General features: G+C 43.7%; 1 protein-coding gene across 5 annotated transcripts in view; it reads right to left on the minus strand.

Moving 5' to 3' along the window:
* The window catches only part of Esrrg (estrogen related receptor gamma), a 604,577-nt gene that overhangs the window by 418,513 nt on the left and 167,963 nt on the right, over positions 1 to 18,101 (minus strand). For all 5 annotated transcript variants that reach the window (XM_040737769.1, XM_040737767.1, XM_040737765.1 and 2 more), the window contains one exon: positions 7,499 to 7,586. The gene's annotated coding sequence lies outside the window, so the exon portion shown is untranslated. The remainder of the gene's footprint in view (positions 1 to 7,498; positions 7,587 to 18,101) is intronic.

The raw sequence follows: 18,101 nt of genomic DNA on the forward strand, positions 1-18,101 counted from the left end.
AGGAGACATGGAAGGAAGTCTGAAGAAGAGCTGAGGTTTCCCACAGCCTAAAAAGGGACTGGCAGGGAGCTGGAAGTCAAAGACAGGAGGAATCTACAAACCAGGAGAGAGCAAGGTGACACCCAGGGTGGGGGGGGATTGCTTTTTAAACTGACAAGTAGAAGTCAAAGGAATGTGATGGGTTAACGCAATAGACTTTCCTTGCCAAGTCATTGCCAAATCTAGGGAGCTATGGAAACTCCACGAGACTTTTGTGTGTGTGGGGGAATTAAATCATGAATGGATACAGTTCTGGTTGGGGCTGGCCCTGAGGACTGACAACCGAAAAGGCAGAAGACCCAGCTCACCTGGAATGAACACAGTTATCATCTGGTCCTAAGCAACTAGAGGAAGGCAGTGGGTTTTTCTTTATTACACTGATTAATTTATTGTACATATCAGGGAGTGCAGAGTGCTAGTTCAGAACATTTGCATGACATTTATCTTTGCTTCTTTACCTGTTGCTGTGATAAAATACACTCAGAAATGCAGCTTTAGGGGGAAAGGGCTTACTCCACCTCACAGTTCAAGAGGACAGTCCATCTTGAAGGTGGACTCAAGACGGCGGGAGCTTGAAGTAGCTGGTGAGACGACATCAGACTCAGGAAGCCGAGAATGGTGGGTGCCTGGCGCTCTCATACAGTACGGATATCAGCCAGGAAATGAGCTGCTCACAGTAGGTGGGCCTTTCTACCTAAGTGCCTTAACATAACCTTCCACAGACATGTCTAGAGGCCATGCTGCCAAGGGATTTTAGATTCTGCACAGTTGGACAATCAACATTAGCCATTACAGAGGGGTAAAGATCAAATTGGGGTGATTGGCACTTACAGTTACATATCATTACCCCAGGTGTGTGGGAACTTCTCCTTTGGGGGGTGGGAGTGGGGGGCTGGACATTATGGATGACATGAGCCATCTTCCCAATTCTTAAATTAAAATCCTTGCTCCCTTTGCCTCCTCCCTCATCTTTTTGAGGCAAGTGTTTCTTATCCCTAGCTATGTCCCACCCTCCCAGAGGTTCCTAAACAACTGGAAACATCACTGAGGCCCTGACCATTCAATGCAGACAATTTACACTATAAAACTCTCATCTTCAACTAGTCCACAATCTATGGGAATCAAGGACCTTGTTTAAAAACAAAAACCACTTAAAAGATTGAAACTTGACATTCTTTATCTTTTCTCTTTTTTTCACGAAAATACCAATAAAATAAAAACAAAGGAGATCATAAACACTCACTCCCCAACATGAAGTCATATTTGACTACTATCCTACAATGAAAAGACAGACAAAGCAAAATTAAAGGACAAACATAAAACAAGAAGACATTTATATAACACATTAAATTATTGTTTACTATACTATTTGTATGTGTGAAGTTATGCCTGTCATGGCACATGAATGGACAGTTTTTAGAAGTCAGTTCTCTCCTTTTACGATATGGTCCCAAGGTTCAAACTCAGGCCCTCTGGCTTAGGATCAAATGCCTTTACTCAATGACTCACCCAGTCATACCATAACATTCTGTTTTTAAAAGGAGTTTAAATTCTTAGTGTACAGGAATATTTCAAAAATTAAGAAAAATGACAAGTAGCTTAATGAAGAAAAAGGTTGGCCAGGCAATATCAACATGTAAATTCATAAAATAGGTTCAAACAACCCATAAAAATTAAAAAAGGCATTCAGCTTAATTTAAAAATGTTTAAGATGCAAACACAAATAGTCGAACATGCCACCTCAGGATGATAAACCTGCAAAGGTGATGTACAGTATGAACTACCAGAAGTGTTGACAGCAGTATAATTGGTACAGTTTCCGGGATTCATTGATACTTTTCTATAGAAGCAGAAGTACGGACTCCTCTTTGCTCAGAATCCTGCTTTGGATAAAAGTGCCCCCCACCTACAAAGTGATTCTATTTGGAAAATAAACTGCAAAATGGACACCATTCAGCAACTTTTTCCCCCAAATTCTTCGTAGTTCTCTGTCTGCATCTCTTATCTTCCTTGCCAGTGTCCATTATCCTTACTGGTTTCATGTTTCCTCCTGATGTCTAGTTCCCTAAATCTGTCTCTGCAACATCCAGCCTGCTCTGACCATGACCTTCTCTAACCAGGGATTCAGTCTTCATTGACACCAACATGCTACCAAATTATCATCACTGAGAAAACTGAGTGTCTCCTGGATGCCTATGGTGTCTCTGTCCTGCCTGTGTCTCTTCTCTCTGCCCACTTGAACCCAGTCTGCCTGCCTCACGGCACCTTCATCCGGAAAAACAGCACTGGATTGGTCTTTGGTCCTTAAGCATCTGTGGAGAAGTCCACTGGTCTTTGGTCCTTAAGCATCTGTGGAGAAGTCCACTCATTCAGTCTGCCTGCCTCACGGCGCCTTCATCTGGAAAAACAGCATTGGATTGGTCTTTGGTCCTTAAGCATCTGTGGAGAAGTCCACTGGTCTTTGGTCCTTAAGCATCTGTGGAGAAGTCCACTCATTCAGCCCTTCAGTGGTGGCTTTAGTTGCCTCACCACTGACCTACCGTCTTCTGGATCATCATTTCTCCAAACTCCAGTTAGAGTACATCTGTCTGACTGAGGGATCAACTGCGGAAACTGCTGGGGTGCATAGTGTCTTTTTGAGACGGAGTGATATTTCAACTCTAGTACCTGCTATATGCTTTAGGTTAGAGAAACAACTGTTTCACCCACCAGAAAGGCATACAGCGAAGGCCTGTCGTGTGGTAAGCACATCTACTTGATAATGAAGAGATATTTCTGAATAGAAAAGTAACAGCTCCATTAACCAGTTTAGTAGCTAGTTTGAAATGTAGGTTCCTCTACCTTCTTTGGTGGGTAGAGTAGACATAGGGTACTCAAACCTTTTGCCTCACCTTCCACTCAACACAGAGTGTGGCCATCTTCCCGTGCGTTCAGCATCTCCAAGCTCACACGCCAGTTCTTCAGTTCCCAGCAATTAACTGCCACACAATTTAATGCAATGCTGACTCAGTATGAAAAATACCTGCACAAATCACCCATACACCATTCTTACCACACCCATAACACACAAACAACACGTCTACTGTATACCCTGCCACATACACACACCCTCCACCCATACGCCATATATATATATCACACACAGAAATCACATCTACTATACACCCCCACACACACACACTCCTAGAGATTGCATCACAGCCCACAGGTTTAGGACTTGGCCCCCCCAGGAGCAAGCTGCACTTTACACACCAACCCAAAGTTGTCGGCTATCCAGGACTTTTGTCTGACTGCAAATGAGAGCCTTGTTTGAGCTCCTTCTCTTGACCCTGCTGCTAGCAGAGTTCACGACACACGGGGAAATACTTGTCCCGGTGTGCTATATTAGAAACAAAGGCTACACATGAATAGCAGATCACTGAGAATGCGCGCACGGGGCACAGAGCTTCCTGCACTGACCCCTGCCCTCCCATGACCTCCAAGTGCTTTCTGAGTCCCATGTCTCGGGGCTTTCCGTGACGTCTTCACCGAGAAGCGTGCCCACGGGCGATTGACTCTCCTTCCATCTCTTCCCTCCTACCTTGAAGACGCGATTGGGGTTGAAAGCCCCAAGCTTTGTCCACGCTTTGTCCTTTGGGAGGAGCTGCTCTTGTCCAGGGGCCCAAGGGTGCTATCGGTTCATCAAGAGATGCTCTTATCCAGGGGGAAAGTCCAAGGGATTAGACACCTTATCAAGAATGGGTACCGATCCCAAACCCGAGTTCTTACCATATATCACAGGTCCCCAGGAGCACGTAGATTCCTGCAGCTGATATCAGTAGCTGCTGAGGCAAAGCTGGAGAAAAACAGGCTCATGTGCCAGGACACCATTCCTTAGAAGGGAAGTGTTATAAAGGCCTGGTCCCTGAGCTGTCACACCCATGTGCACTGCCATCAGGACAATAAAGAAGTTGATCCCTTTATTAGTGTGAAAATCAGCATTTGGAAGTCCCTGCTGGCTCAGGCTCAGAGGCTTTGAGAGTGCACAGCATAGCACAGGTGTGTTTGTGTGTGTGTGTGTGTGTGTGTGTGTGAGCGCGTGTGCATGTGAGCACACACACACAAAATATCTATATAAATATATATGCTGCAAAATACTATTCTTACTACAAACATTTTGCATTTCTAAGTGTTACGGCTACAAACTGAGATCTAATTTATCATGCATTTTTCTCATGGAGTTTGAGAGGAGGAAAAAATGGCAAATTTGCCTAATAAGGGCTGATGAGTAGATCCCATTGTCCCTGGAAATTCTGGTTCACACTAACTGCACAAGGCTGAGCACCAGGGGCAAAAACCTGTAACACACACCAGGAGCAGGACCGCCACCCCGCATAATTTCTGAAATCAGAGGAAGGATGTTAAATCATCATTGCTGGAATCCATTTGTATTCCCAGGGCACATATCCAGTGTGTCAGAAATTCACAGAGAGGCTCTCTCAAGGGTTCCTGAAACATCCGCGCTGGAGATAAGCTGCGTTCACAGGCTCCAGTATGCTGTGAGTGGGTCTCCCCCTTTTAATTGGCACTTAGGTTTGCCTTGGGAAAGAAGTGGGTTTTTCCCCATAGTCTATCTGATAAAACATAGCTCAAATTTTGTCCCTTCAGAGCCAACATCAAGCCTTCTGCTAATTTTCATTGATGAAGTCACTAAAGATGGAAACAATAAAAACAGCCAGAAAGAGCAGGGAAAAAAAAGATTGCCAAGATATTCTGCTTCAGCTTGCAAGGAAAAGGTATTAAAATACAAATGATACAAAAGCGGACGAGCAATTATTCTTAGGAGCTGGGGAGGGGAGAGGAGTCACTTCCAGACTTCATGAGCTGGGTGGCTTGAAGGTCTCATTGATTACTTGATCAGTTGGTTGGTGAATGATTAGTCCCCGGAAGGTCGGAATTAGTGACTGAAGCTCTGCCCCTGGTGAATAAAATGTGTAGTCCTCCTCTCGCTCACCCCAGTGACAGATGATATCTGTTTCCTCCCGTGAGTTTTGAATTTAAGAGCCACTGAAGCTCAGCAACACTATATTCTGGCTCAAATGAGCTGAAAATTGCATTCAATTTGAATTTCAAAACCGGAGGGGAGGAAGGGAGGGAAAAAAAACCCTCAGCACCCATCAACTGTCCATCCTTTCCCGACTTCCTCCTGCTTAGCCACAGCTCTGCCAGGCTGGGGACCCGAAGTTCAGGATGCGTTACAGGACAAAGAGCATTGCTGGATTCCTGCCCAGGCTGAGTTTAAAAATAAACTTTTAATAGACAGGATCAAAGCAAACCTCACTTTTACGTACATGCATAATGCAGAATGCAACCCTCCAAACAAATAGATTTATTTCTCTCTCCCAAATCCTAGCTGGCCTGCCTTTCTTCTTTTCCTCTCTCTCTGATGTACCCTGGCAATGACACAGGTGATGGTGCTGTCTCTGGAAAACTTCACAAAAATAAATTCTTTCCTAAATTTAATTCTTGGGCTGATGAGATGGGTCAATAAGTAAAAAGGGTAGCTGTCCAAGCATGAAAACCACACAAATGTAAAACATCGGGGGCACAAAACCTTAGCCGTGGGGGCGTGGAGACAGGGGGATCCCCTGTATTAAAACTTGACGTGGTGGAGAGAGACTGAGAAGATTGCCAACATTCACCTCTGGCCTCCACCCAGGCAGCAAGCATGGTGAATCTGTACACACATACACACTCACACGCACATTCATTCACACATACACACACACACACACACACACACACATACACGCACATTCATTCCTATGCAGCTCATTTAAAACGTCAATCCATAATTTCTACCCTTTTACCTGCCTCACATTTAAAGTCCATGGCCAAAAGTCCAGAGAGGAGCCACTAATGTTTTTTTCAAATCAAGTCTTACTTGAAAATCCCTAAGAGAACGGTTACTTAAAGCAATCTTGTGATACTTTATAAAAAGCTAGCCTACATTTAATGTTCAAATAATTGGCCTTTTTTTTTTTTGCAGGAGCACAGCAAGCATGAATTTGAAGCACACTCAAGTTTTCTGAAACAATACTTTTCAGACAAGTAGATTTAAGTGCAAGCAATATTTGAAATTAAAATGATGCTACTACAAGCAACGCACCACGCCCCATACCCATGGGACTAAAAGGTGTGGTGCCAGAACTCCTCTTTAGGGATTTGAGACAAGAAAGCAAAGGCCACCTTGATTCCTATCTACTTCTAAGAACTGAAACCCATTTTCCCGCCCCTGAAACGCTGTCAGTTTGGGAAGAAACAACTCAGGCCCCATGTGAAAGGAATTCCACTTTGTAAGTGCCATTTTCACACTGGAGCCAAAACCTGTTGCTCATGTTCAGAGGTCCACCATGCTCCGGAGGGCTCACAGCAAGCACCATGAAGAGGAATGGGGGCCAGAGTGGGCATCCATTTCTGCACACGCACTCCCTGCATTCTGCCATACTGCACATGCTCAGTAGGCCCTCAGCAGTAGGCATGCCATTGCTGCTCCTACCTGGAGAAGGCTGTAGGTATCGCCTCCTCTACCTGGGCTTCACCTCTGTGGGAGATTCTGAAGAAAGCAAGACACTCACCCCATCCCTACAACCCTCCTGTGACAATCATCTCTATGTGGTTTATAGGTCCAAGTGAAGGCACCGTGCCCAGAACACCAGTAGAGTAATGGATGGTGACCTGTGGTTCACTGTGGAGATCTGCAGTTTTCCGCCGAAAAACAAAGTGAAACAAACTCAGCATTTATTCATGGAACTGACAGAGCTTTCTATAGATAATGAGTTTGTAATTGAGTTTACAGAAGCTAGAATCAGAGAACCTTGCCTGTTATAAGCACAGGACAAGATACACATAAAAGTAATATTTTATACACTGCACTCTACCAACACACAGCACGCAGAAATGGGCTGACCCTGACAGCCACATTTTACAGGTGAGCATAAATAATCTGAGTGCAACAAGGGTACGGCCAGCCACGTGACCCCTCCACCCACATGACATCTTCCCATTGGCTCATGCAACAAAATGAAGGCCTGGAGAACACAAAAATGCTGCTTTAGGGTCAGACATAATGATGCACACCTGTAATCCCAGCACTTTGGAGACAGAGGCAGGCAGATTTCTGAGTTTGAGGCCAGCCTGATCTATATAGGGAGTTCCAGGCCAACCAAGGCTACATAGTGAAATCCTGCCTATTAAAAAAATCGATGCTTTTGCATTTTAAAAGACTAAACAAGGAAAGCATCCGATCTTTTGTTGACTCTATCATTGGTTATAAAGGAAACTCTCACCGATACAACGCAACCTGATAGATAATGATTATCAATGGACTGCTTGACCCCTGCATATGTATTAGGGGCATGATGTCACACAGATATTAGGAGAGCACTGGCATCTCCCAGTCTTGTGTGAGGCACCTTACCTTTCAAACTGCAACAGTGTTAGCGTTGGATGCTCTCCTTACATCCTCACCATCTAAGGTCGCTTCATTGATGAACCAGCAAATAGCTCTATTCATTTATGTGATTCAACCCAAAAGAGAGAGAGAGAAAAGGAAAAGTGAGGTCATTTTCTTGGCCACTGCATTTAATAAAAATCCCCCAGGCAATAGAGTTGAGCACACATTAATAGCTATGATAGTATTCTGAGCCTTTAGCAAGTCTTTGATTTCCCTATATAGATACTCAGGGCTGTATTAACATTCCAACCAAGGAATAGTCTTCTATTCTATTCTAAGTTTTCTTTCCTTTCAGCTTTCTTGGACTTATTAATCTTCAATCCCTCTCTTATTTTTAGTGAGTGCACCAGTAAGAGTTTCAAAGCATTTCCCACTATAACACCCATGTGTAATTTTTGCTAGAAAAAAAAAGAACATTCTATCAAGACCAGTGGACTCAGTTAACATCAACCTGAAAATTGCATGCATTTTTCCCTACATGAGGGTTTTGTTTCTTATCTGGGAACAAACAGAAAGGCATGTATTTGCAAAGTAACTTCTCAGTAGGTTTTAACCAAAAGTGAACAAACGTTGTTTCTGCAAGTATGTCTATCAAAGGAAGTTGTTAGGCCAAACCTCATTAAATAGCTTGTATCTTACCAATTTTGAAATACAAAGGAGACCATTACAGAGGATCTGGCACTTCCCATCACTACTTTTACATACAAAAGCTGTTCTGAGCAACAATGACATAGACTTACACCTCGTGGAAGGGTCGTGGTAAAGCTCACAACCAACCGGTAATTGGAGATAACTGGTTGGATGTCTGTCCTGGTACAGTGATCTGTGTCAAAGATGTAGGACAATTAAGTAGCCAGATGGCACCAGGCCATTTTCCATGACACTCTTTGGGGGCATAAATTTGCTATCTGTGGACCTTGGGAGGAAGCATTTCAAGGAGATGTCTGCAGTGCCTTCAGAAAACTGCGCAGTGTGTTCATGGGGACATCCTTCAGGCACATGGTCCGCCACCCACCCCACCCTGTACAACTGCTGCCTCAGACCTGCTTGGCAAGGATGGAGTACAAATTATAATGTACAACAAATGACCAAGATTGAATCTTCAGGCCCAACTTCTCCTTAATACTCTGAGGCTATGACAAGGCCCGGAAGGAAGCATATTTTATTTGATGTGAAAAATACTGGTGTACTGGAAGACAAGGTATAATGTTGAAAGAATTTTTTTGGTAGAATGAGAGCCAAAGATCTAGGAGGCCAGTGAAGAGAGAGGGTCTGGTGTCAGTGTAGAGAGAGGGTCTGGTGTCTAGGAGGACCAGTGAAGAGAGAGGGTCTGGTGTCAGTGAAGAGAGAGGGTCTGGTGTCTAGGAGGACCAGTGAAGAGAGAGGGTCTGGTGTCTAGGAGGACCAGTGAAGAGAGAGGGTCTTGTGTCAGTGAAGAGAGAGGGTCTGGTGTCTAGGAGGACCAGTGAAGAGAGAGGGTCTGGTGTCAGTGAAGAGAGAGGGTCTGGTGTCTAGGAGGACCAGTGAAGAGAGAGGGTCTGGTGTCTAGGAGGACCAGTGAAGAGAGAGGGTCTGGTGTCTAGGAGGACCAGTGAAGAGAGAGGGTCTGGTGTCTAGGAGGACCAGTGGAGAGAGAGGGTCTGGTGTCTAGGAGGACCAGTGAAGAGAGAGGGTCTGGTATAGGCTGGGATTTGACAGGGACTAGAGTAAAGAAAGGAGGCTGCTTGGCAGAGAACACCAGAGAGTTTGCAGTACACTCATAAGTGAGACAGGAGGCAGGAAAACAGAAGTCTGAAATCCAACCCTGCTTATTTTCCAGGATTGCGAGCACGGGAGGCCTGTTGAAAAACTGCAATTTGTGTGAGTGTAAAGAAACACTCGGAAAGACCCCACCCAAATGGCACTGCAGAGTTAGAAGCCCGGGGAAGCTAATTTAGATGTCTGTTTTTAAGGAAAGCTGAGGAAGAGAGGGAACATTGTACAGGTGCTGGTCTGGGCAGTCATGTTGTTGTGTGAACACGTGACTATGGCTGCGACCAACATGACTGCAGCGTTCAAGGTAATATTGAGAATGTGTTACTTAGGCCAGTGAGTTGGCTCACGGGTATAGACACTTGTCATGCATGCTTGGTGACCAGAATGTATATAAAATCAGAAGGAGAGAAGCAACTGAACAAAGTAGCCTCATGCCCACACACATCTACTCATCTTCCTGACTCTGTCTCTCCCTCCGTCTCTGTCTCTCACACGTACTCACAAACACAACATAATAATAATGATAATAGAAACCGTATTTTAAGTATTTAGATAAAATTCACTACTTGTCTAGAACAGGGGTTATTTGTAGGGGGGAAGAAGAGAGTGTGAAGGACAAAATAGGCTAATGGAGCATTGAACGTGATCAAAGATAATTATATACATGAATAAAAACATCATTGTGCTGATCAAAATTAAAAAGTGTTGAAAATACCAAAGTGCAATATGTGTCAAGCCCCATATCTGAGATTGGTAAAAATTCAAAACATGTACATTATAATGATGGCTTTGGGAACAGTTCTTGGATTCCATGTACCTATGGCCCCTAGGTGAGAAAAGACAATGGGTAGAAAGACATGTGGAATTATTGTCTACTCCTTCTATAACAACTACTTAATAAAATGCAGTCCAATTTCCCCCCTCAAATAAATCTTGGTTTTAGGGGTGATAATTGACCAATATGGACAATTTATTAGTAAAAATATATGAGTGATGTATTGAAGAACAGTGAAAACAGTAAGACCCTCTGAACAATATTCATGGTTTCAGTTACACAAGCTAGGGCTGTAGCTCATGAATAGTGTGCTTGCCTAGAATACAAGCGTGGGGTTCCATTCTCAGTACCACATATACTGGGCACGGTGCTACATGGCTGTAATCCCAGTACTCAGAAGGTGGAGGCAGGAGGATCAGAAGTTCAAGGTCATCATCAACTGCACAGCAAGTTCAAGGCCAGCCTGAGCTGCATGCTACCATGCCTCAAAAAGGACAAGAAATTTTGAGTGAGAGAATGAGTGGGTGAAAGGGTTTCTGTGCTTAACCTAGAACACTCATCACTGTTCATCTCATCTGGTGTCATGGAATCTCAAACAAGTAGAAGATATAGACCGGAACACACAGTTTTATAAACTGGAAATTGCTTGCATCTGCTTAACTATTGAGGATGAATGGATGAGTTGACTACAGAGAATCATCCCAGGAAGCAGCACTAGTAGATGAGGTGGCTTGGGTGTATATTGCACAGGGGACATCTTTCACATCCCTTATAGTATGACTAGCACCGCTCCACTCTGGCTGTGATGTGTGAGGGTCAGGGAGCAAGGGTCATGATTGCCTCCCTAGCCTGAAGAATATTTTTACATCATATGTGAATGTAAATTGCCACAAAGCCACTGCCCCTAGGGCAATGGGATTTTGTTATACCATCTCCTCCTTTACCCTAAACCACCCCTTACATGAGCCTCTGAATTTTAGAGGCACTTCCTTTGAAAGAGAAGTACCTCTTTGCCTCCAGAGGGCAGAAGTTGGTACTAAGTCCCTAGTCTGTACTAAGAATGGACATACCAAGAAAGAAAGAAACCACCGGGTACATCATAGTCCTGACATTATAGCATCATAGACAAAGACAACACTACTACTCCCTGTTAAATCTATCTCACTAAGCCACGTAGCCTTGGAACCTACTTCCACTCAGGTACAAAAGTCTGAGCATCACAGACTTGCCATCAATTCATACACTGTCAAGACCAGCAAGCAGACAGCACAAGCCAAGATGCTTTGGAGGGAAATGAGTGTTGTTCCTCTGTTCCCTCTGCATACAAACTGAGAACAGGCAGAGTGTGATAGACGAGGCCAGCAGCAATGTCTCAGCTTCGGACACTTCCTACAATGTGCTGTCTATGCCAGTCTGAACAGATTTAGCTACCTGAGGAATTGGAAGAGGGCGGTTCCATAGAGACCATCAGAAGAGGCAATACTAGACAATGCAGGATATGTACAAACTGCTGTTTGCTGGGAAAGGACACAGGAAAAAGGACTTCAGTGTCTCCCAGGAAACTTTCTAACAAGGGGAAAATTGAGTATACTGCTACCTATGAGAGGCCTTGTGTGTGTGTGTGTGTGTGTGTGTGTGTGTGTGTGTGTGTGAGAGAGAGAGAGAGAGAGAGAGAGAGAGAGAGAGAGAAAGACAGAGACAGAGACAGAGACAGAGAGAGCGATCTCATAGCCATCACTTCATAAGCAGCAGAAATAAGGACCTGGAAAACAGTCTGGTTTTCAAAGTCATGAAGAGAAGCCAGAACCTCTGTGAACTACCAACCATGTTGGCCTAAAAGTCATCATGATCATGGCTTTTCCAAACCTTGGACAACCACAAGGGCTGTCCATAGGGAAGTAAGATGGAAACCTTTTTGTCACTCTTGGGGGAAAACACAGATCACCTCATTGCCTTGGAACCTTCTAGAACTTGCTGGAGATGAGCGAGGTTACAGCTGGCCCAGCTTAGAGGGCAGAGTGATCCTTCAGGGTAGTGTGCTCTCTATGAAAATCACACTGCAGATTCTTAGGGACAATTTCAAGCCTATCACTCCCCCTTTTCTATTCACAGCAAGCCATCTCCGGTGCTGAAGATGACATAACATTTCTTGCTAATTATTTCTGCTGATTAATTAAGAGCTCTTTATTACATCCACTCACAACAAACAGCTCCCTGTAATCTTTAACAAAGCAGAATGACGTGAAGCAAATGAGAGATGCCAAGGACCAGGTAATGCCCACAGCCTTGCGGTAGGAGGTGCCATTATCCACTCCGTCGGGAGGTAAGGAAGGGGTGGGGATGCGGTTTTATTAAACAAACGTTAAGAGCAGAGAGTGCTAAGGAGGGAAAGTGGGGAGGAAGGAGCATCTGCTCAATTGGTGCCTATTTTCAGAATTTCCTTCAAGCTGGCTTGGATTGAGAAACATCAATTATTTACAAGATGTAACACGATGCTTCCTTTGTCAAAGCAAATCTGCAAGCAGACCCTGAGAGAAAATACAAAAAATGAATTAGGAAGAATGTATTAGCATGCTGGAAGAAAACAAAGATTTAGCTATGGGGAGTGACTTCTAGAGCTAGTTGAGTTTGTCTCCCCCAAACCACAGACCTTTCCTTCCCTGCCTTTCCTCACCCATTATTTTCTACAGTAGATCACACAGAGAGGGGGCATGAATCATTCCCTAAACTTCTCCTTTCTTTGCACACGCTGGCTTGATGTATGGTCTTCATTTAAATTACAAATACACTAATCTGCACCGCTGTTTACCAAGTAGCATTTTAAATGAAAGATACAAGAAATTGCATCACTCACGTTTAAAAAATGACTTTAGACTCCCAACCTAAAGGAAAAAAAAAACCCAGCCAGTGTTCTGTGTTCCCAGTCTTCATGTGGCTGCTGGATATCAGTCCCATGGATAAAATTCAATTAGTGGACTTTTTATTAGGACACTGGTTCTGATAGTTGTTCTGATCAAGAACCAGTGTGTCAAGCCCTAACTCTGATTTTTTTTTTGGAGGGGTTAAGGAAAATAGAACATACTGGCCTGAGGAAAGTCAGTCCATGACACAAGCTTACTCTCCACCATCATGAGAAAATTCCGAGACCTCCCTGGGACAGTTCATTAAACTAGATGACATTACATGCCAACAGAGCACTCCCTGAGTCTGCTGTTTCCAGTTTTAATATATTCCAAAGTTTGTAGCCTAACATAAACTTGGAAGTGAACAGAACCAATAAATCACAGGTTTGCATCACCGGTAGGTTTGATTTTCTTTCAAATGCACAGACCTGACTCTCCAGGATATCTGCAGGATTCTCTATTAAAGCAAAGAAGTTGGAATCTGCTATAAAACCCCAGCCCCTGACAGTGGAGACCAGGCCTACACCATCAGTTCAATTAGATAACCGAGAGCTGAGCTTTGTGTTGAACTGGAGAGATGTGGTAAAACATAGTCAGGCCCTGGGGGTACAGAGCAGCAGGAGAACACATGTTTAGCATGTAGGAGGGGGTATGTCCCAGAATTTGTGAAAAATCCACGTACAGCAGCTAAAGCAACATGACGGAAGCCCAGTGCACTGAGGGGCCTAATGGGTGACCTGGACCAGTATGGTAAAATCATGGAATGGCCACAAGGAACAGCAAAAGTCCATCACACAAATCATCGTGTGTCTGGGGGGGGGGTTGGGTAGAGATTATCAGGTTGAGGTCGTTTTGATACCTGAGTTGACATAGCCATAGCTAAACAGTCTTCTCCTGGTGGTTTTCTTTCTTTCCCTCCCCCAGTAGATATGACAGATCTTCTGACAAGGACTGTTTAAGACTGGGAAGGTGGGAACAGCAGGCCTGATCTGGTGTTCCTTCCTTGCCTACAGATTTTACTACACTTGAGGGTCTCCACATATGGTGTCCACTCCAACACTGGCCAAGTAGGACACCGAGTTATTTCCATAGCCCTGAAGTCCAGGGTGAGGCTTGTTCTTTCCCTGTCCAGTGATGTCACCTAAGTGAAATGTCCCAATTTAGAATCATTTCCACGTTAGAAATGGATGAGGGATCCAAACCATATGCTCTACAACTTGTCAAGGAAATTAACTATAAAGGCAGTATCGACGTTATACAATTAAAACAAGAGCTCTTAACATACTTAATTTCCCCTGACCTGACTTTCCTCAATCATTATGGACAAAGAGTATGAATTCATAATTTCCGAATAGCCCGGGTTTTTTAATATATTCTAGGATGAACTAAGACACCCTCTCGTGTGCACAGGCACACACACACACACACATTTGACCATACGTGTTTCTTTATCAAGGGCAAAAGTAATAATGAATGTGGAGATAAGGGCTCGGCTCGTTCCAAGTTGTTGAAAATGTAGACTCAGTAGCGTGTTTTAATCATACATTTCCATGATGCCTATAATGGAGAGAGGGAGAAAGAGAGGAAGAGAGGGCTAAGGAAAAGGAGAAAAGTGGGGAGAGTTAGAGGAAGGAAGGAAGTGTCGGGGAAGGGGAAGGAAATGAAAAAGCTTGTGTCAACTTTTCCACAGTGTTTACTATATACGACATCATATGCTTCCCCTTTATAAACTTGCATAAGGCGTCTATTTGGAGGTGTTTGGGGTTGTTGTGTTTTTAAAATTTTAACAATCATAGCTCTGAAGCTTAATCACTTGTATGTGTTAGAAAACCAGATGGTGCAAGTGGGCGTTTGTTTACAAGCTCTTTGCATAAGGATTTTAGCTTCTTTTTCAGACCAGAGCTGTGTATTTTAACTCAAAAAAGAGGCAATAAAGAAAAATGAGAAGAAAAACATCTTAGATTTCACGGGTCCCTGGCTTGCTGCCTTCCCTCTGCCATTGTGTTGTGGACTTTTACAGGGTAGGTTGGCAGAATAAGAACAGTATTGCTTACAGTACTCAGGGTGCCTTATGGAGACAAGGGGTCCATCACGGGCTCAGCTGCAGCCGGAGCTGAAGCAGAGACCACAGAGGGATGCTGCTCTCCAGCATGAGCTCTCATTTGTTCAGCTACCCTTCTCATCCAGCCCAGCCCAGGACGACACTGTCCATGGAGGGCCTGCCTGCATGCCCTGGGGTGGTCTGCATGCCCTGGGACTGTACTGTCCACAGAAAACAGGGTCTTCCTACATCAATTCGCAATGAAGGCAATGTCCACGGGCCAATCTGAGCGAGGCAATTCCTTGTTTAAGATTTCCTGTTCTGGACTCTGGAGACCCCCCCCAAGGAGGGCCTCACCCTCCCTGGGGAATGATGTGGGGATTGGGCTGGGGGGGGTGAAGGGACAAGGGAGGAGGGGTGGGAGAGGGAGCTGGGATTGACATTTGAAGCATGCATGTTTCTAATTTAAATAAAAACATATATTTAAATAAGAGAAAAGAGCAAATACATGCAAAAAAAGTTTCCTGTTCTCAGGTGTGTCTAGGTTTGTATTTGGCAAAACCTATGGCACTGTTGTCTATTCTTCTGTGCGTCACCTGGATTTATCTCCCTCTTGTCACCACCCAATAAATTACCAAGATTAAGGTATTTGAGTGATATATGCAAAGAAATTCCGTGGAATTTCAGTCAGCTCTGTACAACATTTAATAACAAATAGAAAGAAGATGCAGGCAATAGAAATACATTCAGTCACTGAATGGCTCAGTGGATAAGAGCACTGGCTGTTCTTCCAGAAGACCCAGGTTCAATTCCCAGCAACCCCATGGCAGCTCACAACTGTCTGTAACTCCAGTTTCAAGGGATCAAGCATCTTCACACAGGCATGTATCAGGTAAACCTCAGTGCACATTGAAAGAAGGAGATGGGGAAGGGGAAAAAGAGAGGGAGGGAAAGGGAGAGATAGGAAGGAAGGAAATACATTTCTACACACGATATATTTGACTTTTCTTTATTCATTCCAGAGGAAGTAAACTTTTCAAAACATTGGAACTATCTCCCTGAACTGATGCAGTCTGACAATGTCTTTTGGATAAAGATATATTGTGCTTTCTTTATCAGTCCCTTTGCTCCTTGGGTTTCACAACCATGGATTCAACCCATCTGACCCCAAAAGTACTCAGAAGAAAAGCTCTGTGCTGACACGCACAGACTTCTTGTCACTTTCTATAACAACACATACTACCCCCAACGTATTCATACTATATCAATATGTAAGCAACCTATAGACAATAGCAAGCTATTTTATATATCATTGGAGGATCTTGGTATTTGGGTATCCATAGGGCTCTCAATCTCCATGAATATCAAGGGACAACTAGAGTCACCCAGAGGACAGCACAGCATCTGCCCTGAAGCTGGTCCGTGACTACCGCATGCTGACTGAAAGGAGGAGTGGCCTAGCAGATATGTCTGTTAGCTTCCAATGCTAACGGCCAGTCTTTATGGGACCACATTAGGAACGCCTGCATAAATTAACATACTCATGATTTAGGTGTTTGTTTGGTGTCTAGTTTCTTAAGGAAAATTTAAGAAAGAGTCTCTCATTGTTTATGGCCTTTAATAAAGGAAAGTGTATCTGGCGAGATTCAGACAGTCTTGAAATACAGTCTTGATTTTCAACCAAAGAAATGAACTTTACAATTGTGTGGCAACATCATCCACCATGTGGGAACCAATCCTCAAATGAAAGTGCTAGATGAACCAATAAATAGCAGCAAACTTCCTACCAATGTGAAGCCATGGTTTGAACACGGAAGACAAAACATGAGCTCAACTCCCAGTCAGAAACTGTCCCCCATTATTCAAGGCAATGAGTATTACTTATGACACAAACTATTTTACACTATTATTGAAGATATTCATCATGTTGCATAAATAAGACAGGAACATATCCAAGAAAAGGGCATCCAACGACTACAAAATAAGTAACTGCTTTAAGGATAAAATCGGGAGGATGCTAAGAGTTTCCAACTTCAGTAAGTAGAAACATTCCCCAGCAATCCCTGTTGTTCGGCTGAACTTTGCACTTCTCTCATATATTTTTTAATGAATAGAATTTTTGCTTCTCTCACACAGAGATTGATTTGTTTTTATTTTATGTGTTTGGGTGATTTGCCTTGATGTATGTCTGTGTACCATATGCATGTAGTGTTCACAGAAGCCAGGAGAGGGCATAGGATCCCTCGGAACTTGCATAGCAGATGGCTGTCGGCCTCTATGTGGGTGCTACGAATTGAACCCAGGTCCTCCGGAAGAACAGTCTGTGTTCTCAACTGCTCAGCCATCTCTCCAGCCTCTTACATGTGTGTTTTTTAATGTATGGAAATAGACTTTCTGGGGATGATGATCATGGAATCAAGTTTAAAATTAGTGGTCCCAGGAAACAAGGCTATTTAAAATTGAGTCATGAATTCTTCCTACTGTACCCCTCAAATGGACACTGTGCCTGGGTCTGTGCTCGCAAAGTACTTCCAAATCTGCAGCTCAAAGGCATCACACACAAGTTATCGAGGGACTTAGATAATGCAGCAAGTGTCAACACTGATGTTCCTATCTATAGCCCAATAAACTGCTCTCTGAACAATACTAGCAATGCTAGGCTTAGGCACCACTCCTGTTGGAACACCTGCCTACAGATATATAGCCCTAGCATAGTTTACAGCATGCAACATACACACAAATCTGGTGATTGGAATAAATCACCTTCCTGACTACTTAAGAACACACAGCCGAAATGGGCTTTACGCATTACACAATGGAGCAGAAGGCAGTGGTATATATTTAAATTTTCCATTTTTAAGCTGTCACTCAAAAACTTTTCCTCCTTTTTTTCAGCTTATTGATCTTACTGGCTTGTGATGAGTCTTCAGCTGCTTGGTCGGCTGCTTTTAGCCCTGCTTCCTATTAAGAGAGCTAAATCGGGAATCACAAAATGCTACTAATTTGGCAGCTTTCGATAGCAATGAAAGCTAAAAACAGCACCAAGATAGTATAGCCCTCATGCTTTATGGCCCCAGAATCCCGGGTTTAACT

Source organism: Mesocricetus auratus, unplaced genomic scaffold (genome assembly GCF_017639785.1).
Source record: "Mesocricetus auratus isolate SY011 unplaced genomic scaffold, BCM_Maur_2.0 Super-Scaffold_100676, whole genome shotgun sequence".
Lineage (NCBI taxonomy): Eukaryota > Metazoa > Chordata > Mammalia > Rodentia > Cricetidae > Mesocricetus > Mesocricetus auratus.